The 20065-nt window shown below is 46.0% G+C and overlaps 1 protein-coding gene across 5 annotated transcripts in view; it reads right to left on the reverse strand.

The window, feature by feature from the left end:
- The window catches only part of pxylp1 (2-phosphoxylose phosphatase 1), a 266750-nt gene that overhangs the window by 119757 nt on the left and 126928 nt on the right, over positions 1-20065 (reverse strand). The window lies entirely within an intron of this gene.

Here is a 20065-nt window from a genome sequence, read left to right on the forward strand (position 1 = left end):
CACATGCAGGTTAGTACAATTCTGAAAATAGAGAACATGTTATAAAGTGTATTGCAAAATGATTGGCAGGGTGAAGTGGTTGATGGTGGTGAACTGACACATTAGCTTTGCTGATCCTGTTAACTGATATAGTTGTCCTTAACTGGAACTTGCACCATTCTTCAAGATTTCCACTCACACAAAAGAGCAGATTTTATAAACTTGCATTCACAGCTGAGAACTTGGTGCACAAGAAGCCCATAGTGAGAACTCAGGCATTCAGGTCAGTGTATCTCTCAGGAATTTCCAGAAATTAAAGGTTATTCAATAGAAAATCCTGTGGTGCCGTGTGCTAAGATTACAAATTCATTAAATATACCTTGTGCTACCCCAATTAAAACCATTGCTAGAACAAAGGATGCAGACGATTGGCTTCAATCACAGATGATTTGCTACAGAACCAAGCTAGAAACGTTAACAGTATTTTCATGGCAACTGGTATTCGGTATTCAATTTACAATGTATAATGAAAGTAAGAAATTCAATGTTACAAAAAGCAATTCTCCCATGACCTCTATGTGTACCTGAGTAGGTTAGCCTGGCATATTATTAAGGACTTAACCCTAATTGTGGTACTGATCGCTGGATATCATGAGGGATAACAGCCATGTTCTTCTAAATCTCATGAAAGACAGAAAAAATATGTTGTCAGATCAAAGTGTGCCAGGCTATAACTAATATCTTTATTTATCTTCAAAATATGGAGCTTTTAGGAAGGCAAAATTAGAGTACAATGCTTAGGATCTCCTTGTGGATTGATACTATTTTGTATTGATTACAAGCTGTTTGGTAGAATGGTGTTTCATAGAATCATAGAATTTACAGTGCAGAAGGAGGCCATTTGGCCCATCGAGTCTGCACCGGCTCTTGGAAAGAGCACCCTACTTAATCCCACACCTCCACCCTATTCCCGTAACCCTGCAACCCCATCTAACCTAAGGGCAATTTGGCATGGCCAATCCACCTAACCTGCACATCTTTGGAATGTGGGAGGAAACCGGTGCACCCGGAGGAAACCCACGCACACACGGGGAGAGCGTGCAGATTCCGCACAGACAGTGACCCAAGCGGGAATTGAACCTGGGACCTGCCATAATATACACCAGTATATCATGGTGCAGACACACACACTGATGGACACACAGCATGACCAATCAACACACACAACACCGCAGCCAATCACCAGTTAGAGCACACTCACTATATAGACAGAGGGCATCAGAGTTCCCGCTCATTCGGGATGCAGCCTCTCAGAAGGACAGAGCTTGCAGCTTACAGCACAGATCTTCACCATGTGCTGAGTGCATAGACTGGTTAGGACAGGCATAGGTCTTTAGTGTAATCTAACATCGTGTTAACCCACAGTGAAAGTATGTTCAACAGTTTCTAGCTTAATAAAATAGTGTTGTACTATTTTAAGTGTTGGTGGCCTATATGTGTTCCACGGATCCAGAGCACCCAACACATCACGATACCAGGAGTTGAGGGATGTTAGAACTTCTTAGACCTACCTGCAAGTGATCTGCCTTCCACCAGCATACAGCCATCCTGCAAAATGGACAGCGTCCGCCCGCCACCGCATTACTGATAACCTAGGGGCCAACTGGAAGATATTCAAACAACGCTTCCAGCTCTACCTTGAAGCCACAGACCAGGAAGCTGCCTCAGACACCAGGAAGATCGCTCTCTTCCTATCCACTGCCGGGGAACATGCCATCAACATTTTCAATTCTCTCACCTTTGCTGATGGTGAAGATAAATCAAAATTCAAGACGGTCCTCCTTAAGTTTGACAGTCACTGCGACATCGAGGTGAATGAAAGTTTTGAGCGCTATGTATTCCAACAGCGTTTGCAGGGTAAGGATGAACCTTTCCAGTCCTTTCTCACCCACCTTGACATCGTCCAGGACAAAGCAGCCCACTTGATTGGCACCCCATCCACCACCTTCAACATTCACTCCCACCACCACTGACACATAGTGTATACTACATACAAGGTGCACTGCAGGAACTCACCAAGGCCCCTTTCAAGTTTGCAATATCTACCACCTAGAAAAGCAAGGGCAGCAGATGCATGGGAACATGCGACTGCAAGTTCCTCTCCAAGTCATACACCATCCTGAATTGAAACTGTATCACTATTTCTTCACTGTCGCTGGATCAAAATACTGCAACTCCCTTCCGAACAGCAAAGAGGGTGCACCTACACTACATGGACTGCAGCGATTCAAGAAGGCAGCTCACCACCACCTTTTGAAGGGCAATTGGGAATGGGCAACAAATGATTGCCATGAAAGAATAAAAACAACCCATATTGTTTCAAAAACTAATAAAATGGGAAATCAAAAACTTTATTTTATTCAGGACATCCTTAGTCTTCTGTCACCTTTGTTAGGATACATTGTCACAAGAATGAATTACCAATATTAAGGTTACAGTAATATTTGCCCTGTATTATTGATACTGATGTTTTAATGCCCATCAAGTTTTGCTTCAAGAACAATTATGTATGATTTTCCATTCCTTTCCTCAGTGGAGCACACAGAATTTGGTCTTGTAGAAAGGAATTTAAGGGGGTGATTCTCCGAGCCCCACGCCAGGTCAGAAAATCACCTCAACCGCCCCACGACGCCCTGACGCCGGCGCGCGATTCTCCGAGGTGCGGAGAATGGGCCTATGGGGGCCAGAATCGATCGTACCCGGGTCCGGTTCGCGCCGTCGTGAAAGGCGACGGTGTTCACGATGGCGCGAACACTTGGGCTCCATATTGGAGAATCGCCACCTAAATATCTGATTACTATTGGAGGTTACTTCAAATGTTTAATATATCTCAAGTGCTGTGGTGATATTTTGTTGGGAAATCCATTAATCGACCTCTTGGTGAAATCCAAGCAGAAACTTTGCATCCACATGATTTGTCAGCATTGCTCCAATTGCATTTTTCATGGTCAGGTGAGCTTAAATATTTCTGACAGGCCTGAAGTGAGGCTCCCACCTGTATCAGAAAGCCAGTTTTAATGGTGCAAGTGGCTGGGGTCGTGAGGGAATGACTGGTGCCGGCCTCCAGCACCTGTATAATTGGAGCGGGGCTGCTTGCTACTGATCAACTGAAGAGAGGTCTGACTTTTCAAACATTTTCGAATTTCAGGGAGCCCTCGATTTGATTATACTTGTGATAAACCTTACAAGGACCACAGAGGGATCGCTGATTGATCTCCCCATGGGCTTCATAGATATGAGTTCCTGCGGTGTGTGGGCTGAGGCCTGCCGAGCTGACACTCATCAGTAGGACTTTTAAATGTAGCTCCCAGACCCGGATCGGCAGTTCCAGATAGTACTGGGCAAGGATGTTTGTGTGCTCTATTTTCAGATTAAAATAAACCAGTTTGGCTTTCACTCCGCGCCTCCTGGAATTATTACATTGGCGACAAGGATTATGAGCAGCCTTTTTTAAACTCCCCGACGACCACTCTGGTAAGAAACAGAGCAGAAAGAAAAACCCAGTAATGCCCTTGTTTGAGAAGCTCGAGCCTTATGATGAGGACTGGGAGGATTGGCCCCAGTTTGCAGAATGCATGTGCTACCTCTTTCGCACCAACAGCATAGAAGAGGATAACAGATCTAAAGTAATCCTTTTGACAGTCTCCGGGGCTCCGACGCTCAACATGATTAAGACTTAAATGCATCTTGCTGCTCTGACATTAAAATATTCACTGAGCAAATCCCCCAGTGTTACCAATTCAATACTGCTGAGGGAACCCCTGGGGAACCCGTGACAGAATTCCTGGCTGGATTAAGGAAGCTGGCCGAATACTGCGATTTTGCCCCATCTCTGACCCTGGTGCTACATGACTGGCTAGTGTGTGGGATCAATAATGTCACGATACAAAAAACATTGTTGGCAGAACCCACCCGAGATAACAAAAGAGCTATTAATTAGCACTATCCTTCGAGAACGCAGTGAAAGGGGCCAAAGAACTCCAAGGGATGATGGGCAGGACCCTCATACAGAAAAACTGGAAATCCAAGTGGAGGCTCCCACATGCCCTGTCCACTATCAACTCAACATTCAGCCAGAGCATTCTGACATCTCAAAAGATGCCTGGATAACACTAGAAGTACCAGGAAAGCCTGCCCTGAGGTCTACAAGTGTCAGCCACAAGGTTGCTGTAAGTGCGGCCAAAGGACAGGACGCAGGCAAGGCTGCCCGAATCAGAAGTACAGATGCCATCTAGGCCCAAAGCTAAAGCCATCTCAGGGCCGGGCCTTGCAAGCCTATCTGCCTGTAGAGGGCCAAACGATGCAACTAAACTGCATCATCACCCCTAAGGTTGCCCTGATAAAGTTAACACTTTTGGTCAACGTCCATTCCCTAGAAATGGAGGTAGATACGGGAGCTGCCACCTCCATCATCGGGGAACAGACCTTCTGGCGCTCCGGATGGGCATCTTGTCCCAAGGGACCAGGTTGCCCACATTACAGGAGACACTTTGAAGATTATGGAGACCACTATGAGCCAGGTTAACTATGGGCAGCAGATGACCTGGCTCCTGCTCATAGTTGTAAGACCAGGACCCAGCCTCTTACGTAGAGATTGACTCCAAAGGATCCGTCATAACTGGATGCAAATTTCTAAACTAGGAACCAGTGGACTGTGTGAGGTCATTGACGAAAATACCAGAGATAGTCCAAGAAAACCATAGTAGAATAAAGGAGTCAGGGCAATGTCGATCCCAATGCCCTACCCAAATATTTCAGAGCACGGCCAGTCCCATACACTTCACTTACAAAGGTAGAGACCAAACACGAGCGCTTAGAGAGCCTCAGGACAATGTGACCAATGCAGTTCACAGAGTGTGTTGCACCAGTTGTTCCGCCCTCAAGCCTGACAGGACGGTCTGCCTTTGTGAGGACTATAAAGTAACGGTGAATAAAGCCTCACGTTTAGATGGGTACCCCATGCCATGCATAGAAGATTTATATGCCAAACCTTCACCGAACTAGATAAGAGCCATGCCTACCCTCCAGCTAGAACTAGCTGTGTCATCCAGGAAGTACGCGACAATTAATATCCATAAGGGCTTATACAAATATACACGTCTTCCCTTCAGAGTCTCGTTTGCATGGGCCATTTTTTAACATGTGATGGAGAACATTCTCCAAGGGCCACCTAAGGTGGCAGTATCCTTAGACGACATACTAATCACAGGAGCCATGGCAAAAGAGCACTTAGAAAACCTGGAGGAGGGTTTGAGTCAATTTTCTGACACAGGTGTCCGTCTCAAACAAGACAAATGTGTTCCAAGCAGCTGAAATTATCCACTTAGGATACCGAGTCAACATTAAAGGTCTTACCCCATGGAGGATAAAATTAAGGCCATCAAAGAGGCACTGACCCCATGATATACTACAGAATTACAATCTTTCCTAGACTTTGTAAACTACTATGGGAAATGTATCCTAACTTGGCCACTTGATTGTGGCCCCTGCGCACACTGTTAAAAAAACACCAGAAGTGGTTGTGGCAGGTACTGCAGGATGAAGCTTTCCCGAAGGTGAAGCACAAGTTACTATTATCAAACGTCCTGGCTCATTAAAACCCCAAGAGAGAACTGGTATTAACATATGGTGCCTCTCCATAAGAAGTAGGGTCAGTCCTTTCCCATCAATGAGACAATGGCAGAGAGACCTATATCATATGCAAGCAGAACCTTGGCAGTTATGGAAATATACTATTCTCAGATTGAAAAGGAAGGATTGACTATAATTTTTGTGATGAAGAAATTCCACCCATATGTCGACGGCCAACATTTCACAATCATAACAGACCATAAACCCCTGATGGGCCCTTTCAAGGAGGATAAGGCGATTTCACCTCATCACCTTGACTCAGATCCAACATTGGGCATTATTGTTAGTAAACCTACGATTGCTCTCTCAAACACCGCCCAGGAACACACATTGCCAACCCGGATGCCCTAAGCCACCTCCCGCTACCCACAAGCTTGAACCGTCTGCCAGCATTGCAAAAAGATATCATGACTTTGAACTTCCCAGATAATTTGCCAGTATCTGCGAAGGACCCCAGGACCCCACACTGGCAAATTTGTGCCATATGCTCCTCAGTGGCAGAATCTGAGGACACCCCATGGATGACATGAAGCCCTTCCTCACTAAATGACAAGAGCTGAGTGATACATCATCATCCTGTAGGGCGTTTATATGAGGAAGTCTAAAGATGGCTCCCAATGGATGTCAGGTGTCGTGCTGGTAAAGACTGGTCTGGTTTCTTACAAAGTCAAAGTCCAAGGGAATGCAGTGAAAAACACCTGGACCGCCTGAGAAGCAGGGAACCCTCCAGCGGAGGCAATTTCAGCAGAGATGGCGTCCTTGATGTCCGTTGCAACCAATTCCAGCAGGGGGACTCAGTCTATGGGGGACCTGAGAGTCATTCCCCTGATGATGAAGATTTGTTAATCTGAAATGGAGACTGAGGAGATTGATCCTCCCTCCGCCAGAGTTCAGCAGCAAGGATGAGCCTCCATCTGTGGCTGTTCGGCCGTCAACAAGGAAGCAACGATTCCCAGCCCGCTCTCCCCCTCCCCCCCCCCCCCAATCCCCCAATCCCCCCCCCCCCCCCCACCGATCCGGCTCCACCTGCCACTTAACCTGACGCCTTGTGCTAGGCGGCGAAAGAGGCCTCAGTGCTGTGGGTGTGAGGGGTATGATTCAGACTTGACAGGAGAGGGATGTGATATTCCTCACAAGGGCCACGGGAGATCTCTGATTGATCTCCCCATGGACTTTGTGGAATACAAGTTCCCGTGGTGAGAGGGTAGAGGTCTGCCCAGCTGGGGCTCAATAGCGTGCGTTAAATGTATCCCATCAGTTCACGATCGTCCGGGACTGAGGCCTTTTTTTATGTACCACGGTGGCGTTTTTATTTTCAGTTTCAAATAAACCAGTTTGGAATTCACTCATCGCTGCCTGGAATTATTACAATACACATGAAACAGGGGCAGCACGATAGCATAGTGGTTAGCACAATTGCTTCACAGCTCCAGGGCGCAATTCTCCGATCGGGAGACTAAATCCCGACGCCAGAGTGAAAACTGGAGTGTTTCACTCCGGCGTCGGAGGCCGTTCCCAGCCCCCTATTCTCCCGCCCCCAGGGGGCTAGGAGCGGCACCGTGCCACTTACGCGCGCCAGGCCTTGGCGGCGCGTAAAAGTGGCGGCGCGTAAATGACGTCACCCGCACATGCACCGGTTCCGGTCCTCCAAGCGGCCACCCTGCAAGAAGATGGCGGATCGATCTTGCGGGGCAGCGGAGGAAAGGAGGTCCTCCTTCAGAGGCCGGCCCGCCGATCGGTGGGCATCGATCGCGGGCCGGACCCCTTTTGACCCCCCCCCCCCGGTGCAGGAACCCCCCCTCGCCCCCCACAGGCCGCCCCCCCAGCATTCCCGCGCGGTTCCCGCCGGCAGCGACCAGGTGTGGATGGCGCCGGCAGGAACCTGTCGTGTTGGGCAGTCCACTCGGCCCATCCGGGCTGGAGAATCGCCGCTCACCCATTATCAATGGCAAGCGGCGATTCTCCCAGCGGCCAGCCGTGATTTGCGCCGCGCCGGTTTGGGAGGGGTGGGAGAATCGCGTGCGGCCGTCGGGATGGCGTGGCGGGACTTGCGCGGCGCCCGTTTGATTCTCCCACCCGGCGTGGGGGGGGGGGTGAACTCCGCCTCCTGGGTCCCAGGTTCGATTCCCGGCTTGGGTCACGGTCTGTGCGGAGCATTCCACAGTCCTCCCACAGTCCAAAGATGTACAGGTTATGCGGATTGGCCATACTAAATTGCCCTTAGTGTCAAAAATTGCCCTCAGTGCTGGGTGGGGTTACTAGGTTATGGGGACAGGGGGGAGGTGTGGGCTTGGGTATGGTGCTCTTTCCAAGAGCCAGTGCAGACTCGATGGGCCGAATGGCCTCCTTCTGCACTCTAAAGTCTATGATAAAACTTAAATGCCTTAGTAACACCTGACACCAGTAATATGCTGATATCCCTCGTGTTTCTCCAACAGTAATAATGGGGGAATATAATGAGTGACCCTCCCTGCGACCTGCTCTGGGGTGGGAGGAGGAATTGTTAGAAGCAGAAATATTTGAAAATTCTCTATCTCAACCCTTCAGTAAGACTTTTAGGATTAAACGGGGCCTGTAGGAAACTGCTCTATACTGAATTGGGTGTCACCATATGTTTTCAATGAACTTAAGTAATACAGTGTTTATGTGAAACATTTCCTCTATTCTCTGGATTTAGGAATTATGGAAATGTTTTCCCAAGAACAAATGTCATATTTACACTTTCTAGACCCAACAATTGTTGTCACCACCTTTTGATTTCTTCAAGCAATGTGTGCTCCATATTCAGGGATATCTGCTCACAACTCCATTTTACTTATATTTTTAATGGTTCCAGTGTATTCCAGTGTTTCTAGAGACACAACACTGGACCTCTTTCATAGAATTGCTTCAAATACAACCACAGTGAGCTACTTCTTTCGGGAAGGTTGGAGCATTAAGAAGACTGTGGCAATGTTGCCCACACCACACGGTGCAGTTGCCAAAACCTGAGCTGCTGTTGGCGGGGGGTACTTGAACATAAAGGATCCTTTCAGTGCTGTTATTTCTTGTTTTTAAAATTATCTCAGTCATCCACTTGCCTTCAGTAGCTCACCTGTGTGCCCATTATTTATGTGAGTGACAGGGTTCAAATGCCATTCAACCAAAAAGAAGCATCTGGCCTTAGCCAATATCCACTGGTCAGCAATCAGAATGCAAACTGGTATCTCCTGTCATCCATAAGCACTGGGACCAATTATAATACACACACCACCAACTCAGTTAGATCAGATAAGGCAGCGCAGACTGGATTTCGGGCCTTGCAATCTGTGCAGTTCACTAAATGAACTCATTAAACTATTATGGACATTAACTGCAGCTTTTCCAGAGCTTGAATAAACATTATTCAATTTGCAGTGCAGAAGAATTGCATTTCCATCAGACTTCCTGGCGGACATGCATATTATTACAAGTCCTTGAAACTTAAACTTTGAACTCCAACAGTGCCATGGGGAAGGAATAATTTGTATATCTTTGCTGTGCCACTGATGCCATGGAGATGGAAGATCGCACATACAACCACGGATGAAAGGCACTTCAGCTCCAACAATGTCCCAGTTGAGAAACAAGCAGAGTCATGCAGGCTGAGAAGTAGACTGTTGAGGTAACTGGGGCGAAATTCTCCGGAAACGGCGTGATGTCCGCCGACTGGCATCTTTGGGGGCCGAGCCCCAACATTGAGGGGCTAGGTCGGCGCCGGACGAATTTCCGCCCCGCCAGCTGGCGGAAAAGGCCTTTGGTGCCCCGCCAGCTGGCGCAGAAATGACATCTCCGTGCAGCGCATGCGCGGGAGCGTCAGCGGCCGCTGACAGCTTCCCACGCATGCACAGTGGAGGGAGTCTCTTCCGCCTCCGCCATGGTGGAGACCGTGGCAAAGGCGGAAGGGAAAGAGTGTCCCCACGGCACAGGTCCGCCCATGGATCGGTGGGCCACGATCGCGGGCCAGGCCACCGTGGGGGCACCCCCCGGGGCCAGATCGCCCCGCGGCCCCCCAGGACCCCGGAGCCCGCCCGCGCCGCCTTGTCCCGCCGGTAAGGTAGGTGGTTTAATTTACGCCGGCGGGACAGGCATTTTAGCGGCGGGACTTCAGCCCATCCGGGCCGGAGAATCGCGCGGGGGGGCCCGCCAACCGGCGCGGCGTGATTCCCGCCCCCGCCGAATCTCCGGTGCCGGAGACTTTGGCAACCGGCGGGGGCGGGATTCACGCCAGCCCCCAGCGATTCTCCGACCCGGCGGGGGGTCGGAGAATCTCGCCCCTGATGTCAGGCCTAGTGCCCGTGGGACTGCGAAAACTGATCGAAATTTCCATGTGTGAGGGAGAATCAGGTGGTCTCTACTGGAAAGCATGTACTTGTTGAGGTTGTGGTGATATGTATCACTGTAAATACATAAGGGGTTAATGTAGGTACACTACAACTAAATAAACACTAGAGAGGGCACCAGAGACATCATGACACACAGACATTCAACCAATAGGTCAGTAAGATAGGACACGACCAATGGGCAGTCAAGACACACCCAGAGGAATCACTACCACAAGTGGGCTACCCATATAAAAGGACAGGGCACACATGCTCTCTCTCTTTCCACAGGCGACACTCAGAGAGAGGCACAGGGGCAGATTAGAGCATCACACCCACCGCATGGATTAGAGCAGACTGGTTAGTTAGATTGAGTTACTACAGTAAGATTAGCAGGAGAGTTGAACCCAAGTAGGAGAATTGTTAACTGTTCAATAAATGTGTTAAACCTATCTCCAAGCCGGAACCTTCCTCTGTCAGAGTATACATCAAGGAAGCAGCTTATGCTACGTGAAGAAGCATAACACAACATGGTACCAGTGAGTGACCTGTTGAATCCCTATAGTTCAACTCAACAAATCCGTGACTACCAGGAACACGCACCGCGAAGAGTCCCCGACTCCACACATAGAGTGGTCCACGCACCACGAAGAGTCCCCGACTCCACACAGAGAGTGATCCATGCACCACGAAGGGTCCCAGCTTCCATACAAGAAGTGATGAGTCTCCACAGCGAGCCCAATGCATGATTCCACATAGGGAATGCTGCAAGACTCCACAAGCATCAAAAAAAAGAGTCCAACTCAGACGACGAAGTGATTTGACCACTTCTTGGTTCCTTCAGCACAGGGACACTGACGGTGTTCACAAGGACATGCCACCATCAACGTCACCACTTCACCAACAAAACAAGAAAGCCACTCGACCATATTAATTAATGAACTTTGGACTCATACACATGATTTGGACTAATTGTATAATCATCACTGTCATCATGATTTGTACATGTCATCACTTATCTACCTATTGTGTTCAATTTACTTTATTATTGTACAGAAAATATGTAACACGAAAAAAGGGGTGATGTGGTGATATGCATCACTGTAAATACACAAGGAGTTCATGTAGGTACACTACAACTAAATAAACACTAGAGGGAGCACCAGAGACATCATGACACACAGACATTCAACCAATAGGTCAGTAAGATAGGACATGACCAATGGGCAGTCAAGACACACCCAGAGGTGACACTACCGCAAGGGGGCTACCCATATAAAAGGACAGGGCACACATGCTCTCTCTCTTTCCACAGGCGACACACAGAGAGACACAGGGGCAGATTAGAGCATCACACCCACCGCATGGATTAGAGCAGACTGGTTAGTTAGATTGAGTTACTATAGTAAGATTAGCAGGAGAGTCGAACCCAAGTAGGAGAATTGTTAACTGTTCAATAAATGTGTTAAACCTATCTCCGAGTCTGAACCTTCCTTTGTCAGAGTGCACATCAAGGAAGCAGCTTATGCTATGTGAAGAAGCATAACACAACAGAGGTGAGATGAGGATAGGATTGTTATGCGTTTTGTCAGGTAGACTGCCAATGCTCACTGATCGGATTCACACACACAGAATTCCCATGAGCACAAGGCACTGTTGGCTAACTGACACCTATGGAGCTTTACCCCAACAAGCACCTCCATGAGAGGAGTGAACATTTTTATGGTGGAAGCAGACCGTAGATTGGAAATAAACACATGTTGAATGTTATGTGACCACAATGCTTCAGTGCTCATAGAATTATATACTGTTCGACATTACTTTTCTACACAGAAAAATAACAGAATTCTGGTGTTCCTACTGTATCCTCATGTGTAATGCTAAACCATATAGGCTGGAAGTTTCCGGGTTCAATATCTGGTTTGTACTAATCAAGCAAAACAGTGAGGGAATTGGACTGCTATACTCTGGTAATGGGGAATGCGTGAAGTGCCTTCATTATCAGACTGTCACGATGCACTCCATGATTGAACATCCTTGCAGCTACTCTCTGTCTGGACTCTTATGATGAATAGTGACTTGGGTGAGATAGCAGCAAGATTTAAGCACAAGCACAAGATGCTGAACAGCTTCATGCTACTTGGCATGTGACAACCCTTGTAATTTTGGTCAAACCACAATGAAGCCACATCTTTGGTGAATGTTGCAAATGCAGTGGGTTGACTGCACAGGAAAGCTTGACAACATCGGAGCTGTGCTGTGTTCTGCTCACAGACAAAAGTGAAACTAAAACTAGGTTGCATGATATACTTCTCTTCTCATGATGTCATGCTGCTACCTCTGAAAGGCATTTTGCAATAGTGGAGGGTTGCTAGCATCTGTGGAACTGCACGCCAGCAGGAATTAGGGAGGGTAAAGGGGAAACATTTGAAAGAAAATTTTTTGAAAACATTCAATTTTGAATGTACTAGATACTGGATGCTTTTCTGACCTTGTTTGAAAACGTTACCAGTTATTCTGAACTGGAAATGTCACAACTGAATGCATTTTTGCTGGGGAAGCTCATGTATGGAACTTAATAAAAAATGTAACTTATTTCTTTATCTCTCACCATAAGTCTCTAAAAATGGGGCTTTCTGCACATAAATTGCTTTGCCACTGAGCCATATACAATATAAGCTCAGATTCCAACGGCAGAAAATCCCCAGCCATGAAAAACTATCCTAATTTACTGAACCGATGTTCAAATAAAAGTACAGCATATTTCTAAATGAATACAATAACAACCTGCATTCATGTAGGACCCAAGATATACTAAACTTCCAGAATGTTTATTTTCTAAAGGACTGCATTCATTGAGTTTTCAGAATTTCCTGTCGTTCATCTTGCAGTTGAATGTATGGACATAGTTTGAAATTATGCGCTGTTATCATTGTTGTGGGTCTTGAATGAAGTTGCCCACGGGGTGGACTTAAAGATACTGCTGGAGCTAAGGCTGTTGGTAAATTTTATCTTTTATTGAACACTCTACTAATTTATATACAGCTACCAGAAGGCTTCAGATCAATATACTCTGTTATCATGTGCTCATACCTCACCGATTTATGTAAACCGTCTATTTAGATACTTAACAATATCCCTTTATACTACATCTGCCCCAAGTCTCTGACGATATTAAATAAATTATTTACAGGATCCTCCGCCTCTCCCTGAAGTCTCTGTCTTTATCCCTAATTCACAGAGATAAGCATAGTGGTGATTTCAGTAATCTCCCCGACCTCGTTCTGCGTTCTCAGGATTCAAGTTCTCCATGTTCTCTCTCAAACTCTCTAGATCAGAGATTTTCAAAGTGGAGGTCGCGACCCGCGGCTGGGTCGCCGGATGGTGTAGCATGGGTCGCCAAAAGGTCACCAAAATGATCCCCAAATATCGCCTGACCATTTAACCGTTTTCTCTCTAGGTAAATTCTCACTGCGTTATCGTGTTTGACCGCACGAGGCTGGTGAAGAAGCCGATGCCGTGGACTTCCTTGACTCTCCAAGCTAGAGTATAGTTGGGCAGTTTGCAGTCAGAGACCTGTAAAATTCTCTTTGTGTGGCATATCCTGCTACTGTGTTCAACATCAGGATCTGTATTATGTCTTGAGTTCAGTGTGGTATTATTTCTTGAGTTCATTGTGTCACTAACAAACTCAATGCATTTTTTTTATCATTCTCTCAATTAAGCTGGACATACAGCCTCCTCCAGCCCTACAAACCCCTACGTCCACTCCTTCCACTCCACTTCCGAATTGTCTCTCCACATCGGGGCTCTTGTCCTTCGAGGACATTTTTTTTTTTCATCACGTCCCCCGTCGCTATCCACCCCCTCTTCACAGGTACTCGTCCCCAAGCATCCTTCTCTGGCGTGTGGCTACATGGACTCCGTCAGCTGAATCGATTCCTCTCCAGCAAGGATTTTTGCATCTACCTTTATCAGGGTTTCAACTGTTCGCCAAGTTGGCATTAGCTGGCAACTGAACTACACCCATGTAAACAGGAGCCGGTAAAATGTTGCAGGTGTATGGAATGGAATGTGTCTCCACGTTTCGCATACTGGTCAGCTGAGCTATGCCCAGCAATGTTTTTTTTGCATTCTTTCAGTCTGTTACATAATTACCTGGGAAATGATACTGACAGGCGTCCAGTGACATTCTGTCTGACCGTGTTTTTCGTTCAAACTCTGCTATTTCTGAAGTTGAAGTTTTGAGTTAAATTTCCTATCCGAGGTCGTGTTAGGTTTTGAACGCGTGAACATGACATTGTTAAAACTGTGCAATACTGAACCTGTTAATCTTTCCAGCGCTTGCGTGCAATTTTCGAAATGCTATCAATGGGTGTGAAGAAATAAAATAATCCTGTGTTACACCCTTTAGCAATGTGTCAGGGTGGAGCTGTCGTTTAAGGTGAAACAGCAGCTCTTTTTACACATTTACATTCAATAATACAGAAGCGCCAACAATGTGTGTGACTTTTTAAAAGTAATTATGGAGAGGGCAGCACGGTGGCGCAGTGGGTTAGCACTGCAGTCTCACGGCGCCGATGTCCCAGGTTCGATCCCGGCTCTGGGTCACTGTCCGTGTGGTGTTTGCACATTCTCCCCGTTTTTGGCGTGGGTTTCGCCCCCACAACACAAAGATGTGCAGGGTAGGTGGATTGAACACGCTAAATTGCCCCTTAATTGGAAAAAATTGGGTACTCTAAATTTATTTTTAAAAAGTAATTATGGAGAATGGTTTGTGAATGTGGCGGGGGTCGCGATAGTTGGCCATTCTGGAAACGTGGGTCGCTCTAAAAAATGTTGAAAAACAATGCTCTAGATGACTCACAAATCATCAAAGACTACTGGCTCTCTGTTCAGGTTATCTTCCTGATTGGCTGGGGAGTTGGTGCATTCCATTGATGGTCTTTTTCTTGCAGATGCAAGAGCACTTTGGTTTCATCTCACTATCCGATTTTCAGTCTCTATAAGATTGTAGGTTTAGTGTATTTTCTAAAACCTGGCCTTCACCACTCTGGTGACAAATCCATACTGATTCATCTGGCTGAAGCTCTGGTAAATTATGCACTCCATGACACTGATAATAGTTTGTGGTTTCAGTGCACAATTCCCATCCTCCTTTTTCCTCCATGGCTGCTACTTTGAGACATGGCATAATCATGTGTGGAAGAACAGGATGCTGAATCTATAGTCACCTTCCCATCAGAATTTCCGATAGAGCCAAATCACTCTGAAACGGTAAGGAATGGCAGATCAGCAGTGCGAGGTTAATATTGTCATTTTTCTTCAACACAACATTTACCATCAGGAACATCTGATATGATGAAATGTCAGATGACTGAGATTCTGAGATGGTGGGAAACAGAAGTACAGGATACTGAGGTGTATGTAAATCTGTAAATAAACAAGAATGGCTTTTACAAATAATGGACTGCAGTATCATTCTAAGGCAAATGCTAAAGAAAGCCCATCTAGACCTTAAAACAAGACAAAATATTGACCGTACTCCTCCTTTGGCCTGTCCATTGCCTTGTGGGTATCTAGAGGAACTAGTCAGGTGGACCTTTGATGTGGCACCTTATCAAATATCTTCTGGAAATCGAAGTACAGCGCATCAACAGGTTCCCCATTATTCACAGCATATGTGACTCTTTCAAAGAAGTCCAAAAAATTGGTTCAGCATGATTTCCCTTTCACAAAGTGCCCTGCTATAACATCTTTAATAATGGCTTCTAACATTTTCCCTCGGACAAATGTACGGCTAAATGACCTGCAGTTTCCTGTTTTCTATATCTCTCCTTTTTGAATAAAGGAGTTACATTTACTGTCTTCCAATCTAATGGAACCTTCCTCGAATCTAGGGAATTTTGGAAAATTAAATCAATGCATCAACTATCTCATGAGACATTTTTTCAAGACCTTAGGGTGAAGTCCATCGGACCAGGATATGTGTCAGCCCACAGACCCAACAAATTGCTCAATACCACTTCCCTAGTAATTGTAATTTTCCTGAGTTTCCCCTTCCATTTTTAGCTATTCCTGGGATGATACTTGTGTCCTCTATGGTAAAGGGAAAGGCAAAATGCCTATTTAATTAATCCACGACAGCCCTACTTTCCATTGCCAAATCCCCAAATGCACTTCCATATGGCTAATGCTCACTTGGTTGACTATTTTCTTAGTTAAATCCTCATACAAACTCTTATTTTCCTTCTTTATATTACTGGTTCATTTTCTTTCGTACTCATTTTTACCCTCATAATCAATATTTTTGTCATTCTTTGATGTTCTTTATATTCTTCCCAAGCTTCTGACCTGCCACTTGCCTTCGAGCAAATAGATGCTTTTCCTTTAAGTTTAATACTTAAATTTTTCTTTCTCATTGGAATATGTCTATTCTGTGTATTCTGAAATATTTATTTAAATGTGTGTCAGTGAATCTCTGTTGATTTATCCCTTAAACACATTTGCCAGGTCACTATAGCCAACTTCGCTTTCACGCCTGGATAATTGATCATCCATCCACTTACATACCCACACATAGCACGTCAACTTTCAATTGGGCACTTTTCTATTTCTCTCTCTACTGATGCTGCCTAACCTGCTTATTCAATAGCCCAGGGTGTCGCAATAAATTTGGTCTCTGTGAAAAGAACTCCCTCAGGCATAATGATCAGAAAGGACATTTCTGAATGAAAGCTGATTGAAAAGAGCCTCTAGGTTAGTGCAGGATACTTAAAGTACAACAACAATTTGTATTAAAAAATTTTTAAAAATAATTTACATGATGTGGATGTCACTGGCTGGGCCAGCATTTATTTGCCATCCCTAAATGCAGTTACCACCTACCATGGTGGCATTTGAGCCCTGGTCCCCAGATCTTGCCCTGAGTTTCTGGATTACTAGGTCTAGTGGCAATACCACTACACCACCACCATCTTTAACAAAACAAGACATCCCTAGTCACTTCACAGAAGCTTATAAAACAAAGCATGACACCATGCCACATGCGGAAATATTCGAGTGATTAACCAAATGCTGAGTCAAAGAGGTAGATTTTAAGAAGCATCTTAAAGCACAAAAATGAAGTAGAGAGTTGGAAATGTTTAGGGAGGGAAGTCCAGAGCTTAGGGCCTAAGCAGCTGAAGGCACCTTGGGCGAGCTCTGTTCAGCATTGGCCCCTACAAATGGGGATCAGACAGAATGGACTTGTGGGGGTCTCCCAGGGGATTGGAGGCCCCCAAGTGCATGCCTTTTGAACAGGCTGGTGCCCTGGCACAGCTGGTACCACATTGGCACCCTGGCAGTGCCACCTGGGTGTCAGGCTGACACTGACCAGGAGGCATTGCCAGCTGGCATGGGCACTGCCAAGGTGCCAAGCTGGTATTTTATGGGCATATGCAATCGGGCTAGGGGTGCCCTGCAAGGGTCCCCAGATCCACCCCCACCATAGTGTGTTCGGACCGGGGATTTTAAAATGACATCCTGATTTCTCAGGTCCGGCAAGCGGAACTCCCCAATGTACAAAATGGGGCTATGTGCGCCCTTGGCTGCGGGTTCTCCACTGAGGCCCCTTATGCAACACGAGTCACGTTGAATAGCCATGTGTTTCTCGGCGCTTCGAGCACCGGGATACACCGGGATACACGCGGCTAAACTTGTTTGCTCTGGGACTTTGTTCCCATTTAGTTGAATCGAGCCCAATGGTTTCAGTCTTCCCAATATTTAATTGTGGGACATTTCTGCACCTAAAGTACTGAATATTAAACAAACAGTCTGACAACTCATCAAGTCAGCACGGTAGCACAGTGGCTAGCACTGTTGCTTCACTGCTCCAAGGTCCCAGGTTCGATTCACGGTAGCACACGTGGCTGGCACTGTGTCTTTACAGCGCCAGGGTCCCAGGTTCTCTGATTCCCAGCTTGGGTAGCTGTCTGTGCGGAGTCTGCACGTTCTCCCCGTGTCTGCGTGGGTTTCCTCCGGGTGCTCCGATTTCCTCCCACAGTCGAAAAATATGCACGTTAGGTGGATTGGCTAGGAAAGACTGACCTTAAGTGTCCAAAACAAAAAACGTTTAGGTGGTGTTACGGCAACTTGTAACTATTGGGGTGCCACAGGGATGAGTGCTGGGGCCACAATATTTACAATATATATTAATGATTTGGACGAGGGAAGTGAATGTCCTATTGTCAAGTTTGCAGATGTGTCAAAAATAGGTGGGAAGGCAAGTTGTGAGGATAACACAAAGCGTCTACAGAAGGATATTGAGATATTAAGTGGGCAAAAGTGAATGGGTAAAACTTGGCACATGGGATATAATGTTGGAAAATGTGAAGTTATGCACTTTGGTTGAAAGAATAAAGGAGCTGAATATTATTTAAATGGAGAAAGACTGCAGAGAACTGCAGCACAGAGGGATTTGGGTTCCTTCAGCATAAATCTCAAAAAACTATCATGCATGATTAGCAGGTAATAGGGAAAGCAAACGGAATGTTGGCCTTCATTTAAAAAGGGAAGGAATATAAAACTAGGGAAGTCTTGCTAAAACTATAAAAGACACTAGTTAGTCCAAATCTGGAATACAGTGAACAGTTTTGGTCTGCATATCTAAGAAAAGATATACTGGCATTAGAGGCAGTCCAGAGAAGCTTCACTATGCTGATCCTGAGTATGGTGAGATTTTCTTATGAGGAGAGTTGGGCCTGACTCATAGGAGTTCTTCCTCTCTCAGAAGTTATTGAATCTGTGGAATCTTTACCAAAAAGAGCTGTGGAGGCTTGGTCATTAAATATGTTCGAGGCTGAGACATACAGATTTTTAATCAGTAAGGGAATCAAATGTTATGGGGATAAGGCGGGAAATAGAGTTGAAGATTATATCAGATCAGTCATTATCTCATTGAATGGTGGGTCAGGCTCAATGGGCTGAATGGCCTACATCTGCTCCTACATCTTATGGACTGACAATGTGTGATTGTTCTGTATACGTGCGTTCATGATCATAGAATCATAAAATCATAGTATCTCTACAGTGGAGAAGGAGGCAATTCGGCCCATTGAGTCTGCACCGACCCTCTGAAAGAGCATTCCACCCTATCCCAACAAACCCTTAACCCAACCTACACATCCCTGGACACTGAGGGGCAGTAAATCATGTCCAATCTACTGAACCAACTCTGAGCAACCGTGCCGTCCCTTTTTAAAAAAGAGTACCCTATCTAAGTCCACGCCACTACACTATCTCCACAATTCAGCCTACTCTTTTGGGGCAATTTACCATGGCCAATCCATCTAACCTGCACATCTTTGGACTGTGGGAGGAAACTGGAGCACCCAGAGGAAACCCACGCAGACACGGGGAGAATGTTCAATCTCCACACAGGCAGTCACCCGAGGCCAGAATTGAAACCGGGCCCTCGTCGCTGAGAGGCAGCAGTGCCACCATGCCGCCTTTGTTCCTGGTCATTGACTTTTGGGGTGCTGACAAGAATTCTGTTAAAGTTACTAAAGCGCCCAAGATGTCCAATGAACTTCCTGACCACTAGGCTTGGAATTGCACCAATGTTAACGTCGTAGCAGTGTGAAGCTGCCTTCTCTATAAGACTTTGGTTTCTCCTGTCTAAATCAGGTTGAAGCTGAGATAAGTGGTTAATGGGCCATAGTGGCAAAGTCGAAACTAGGATGCGACTATGGTTACAAACAGAAGCATTGTGGACCTGCAATGTCTCAGTGATTGCTGTTTGAGCTACCTCAAATCAGATAGAAAAGGCTGCAGCTTTGAACAACATGACTTTTATTATTAAGATGCTTTTCTACCTAAAACTCAATCGCGAGATTTCAGAGTCAAACAACTGTATCCTTCCCCAAATGCAAAGAACCATTTATCTCCAGCCACGTGATGGCAATAACCTTTACCAAGTCTTATGTATCAACGTTACACTCTTCCCCTTTCTTACTCTCAAAATTAAATCTTTCTGTGAGTTTCCAAACTCTCAGGTCCTTCAATTTTTCAGGTGC

Source organism: Scyliorhinus torazame, chromosome 14, assembly GCF_047496885.1.
Source record: "Scyliorhinus torazame isolate Kashiwa2021f chromosome 14, sScyTor2.1, whole genome shotgun sequence".
In the NCBI taxonomy this organism is placed as follows: domain Eukaryota; kingdom Metazoa; phylum Chordata; class Chondrichthyes; order Carcharhiniformes; family Scyliorhinidae; genus Scyliorhinus; species Scyliorhinus torazame.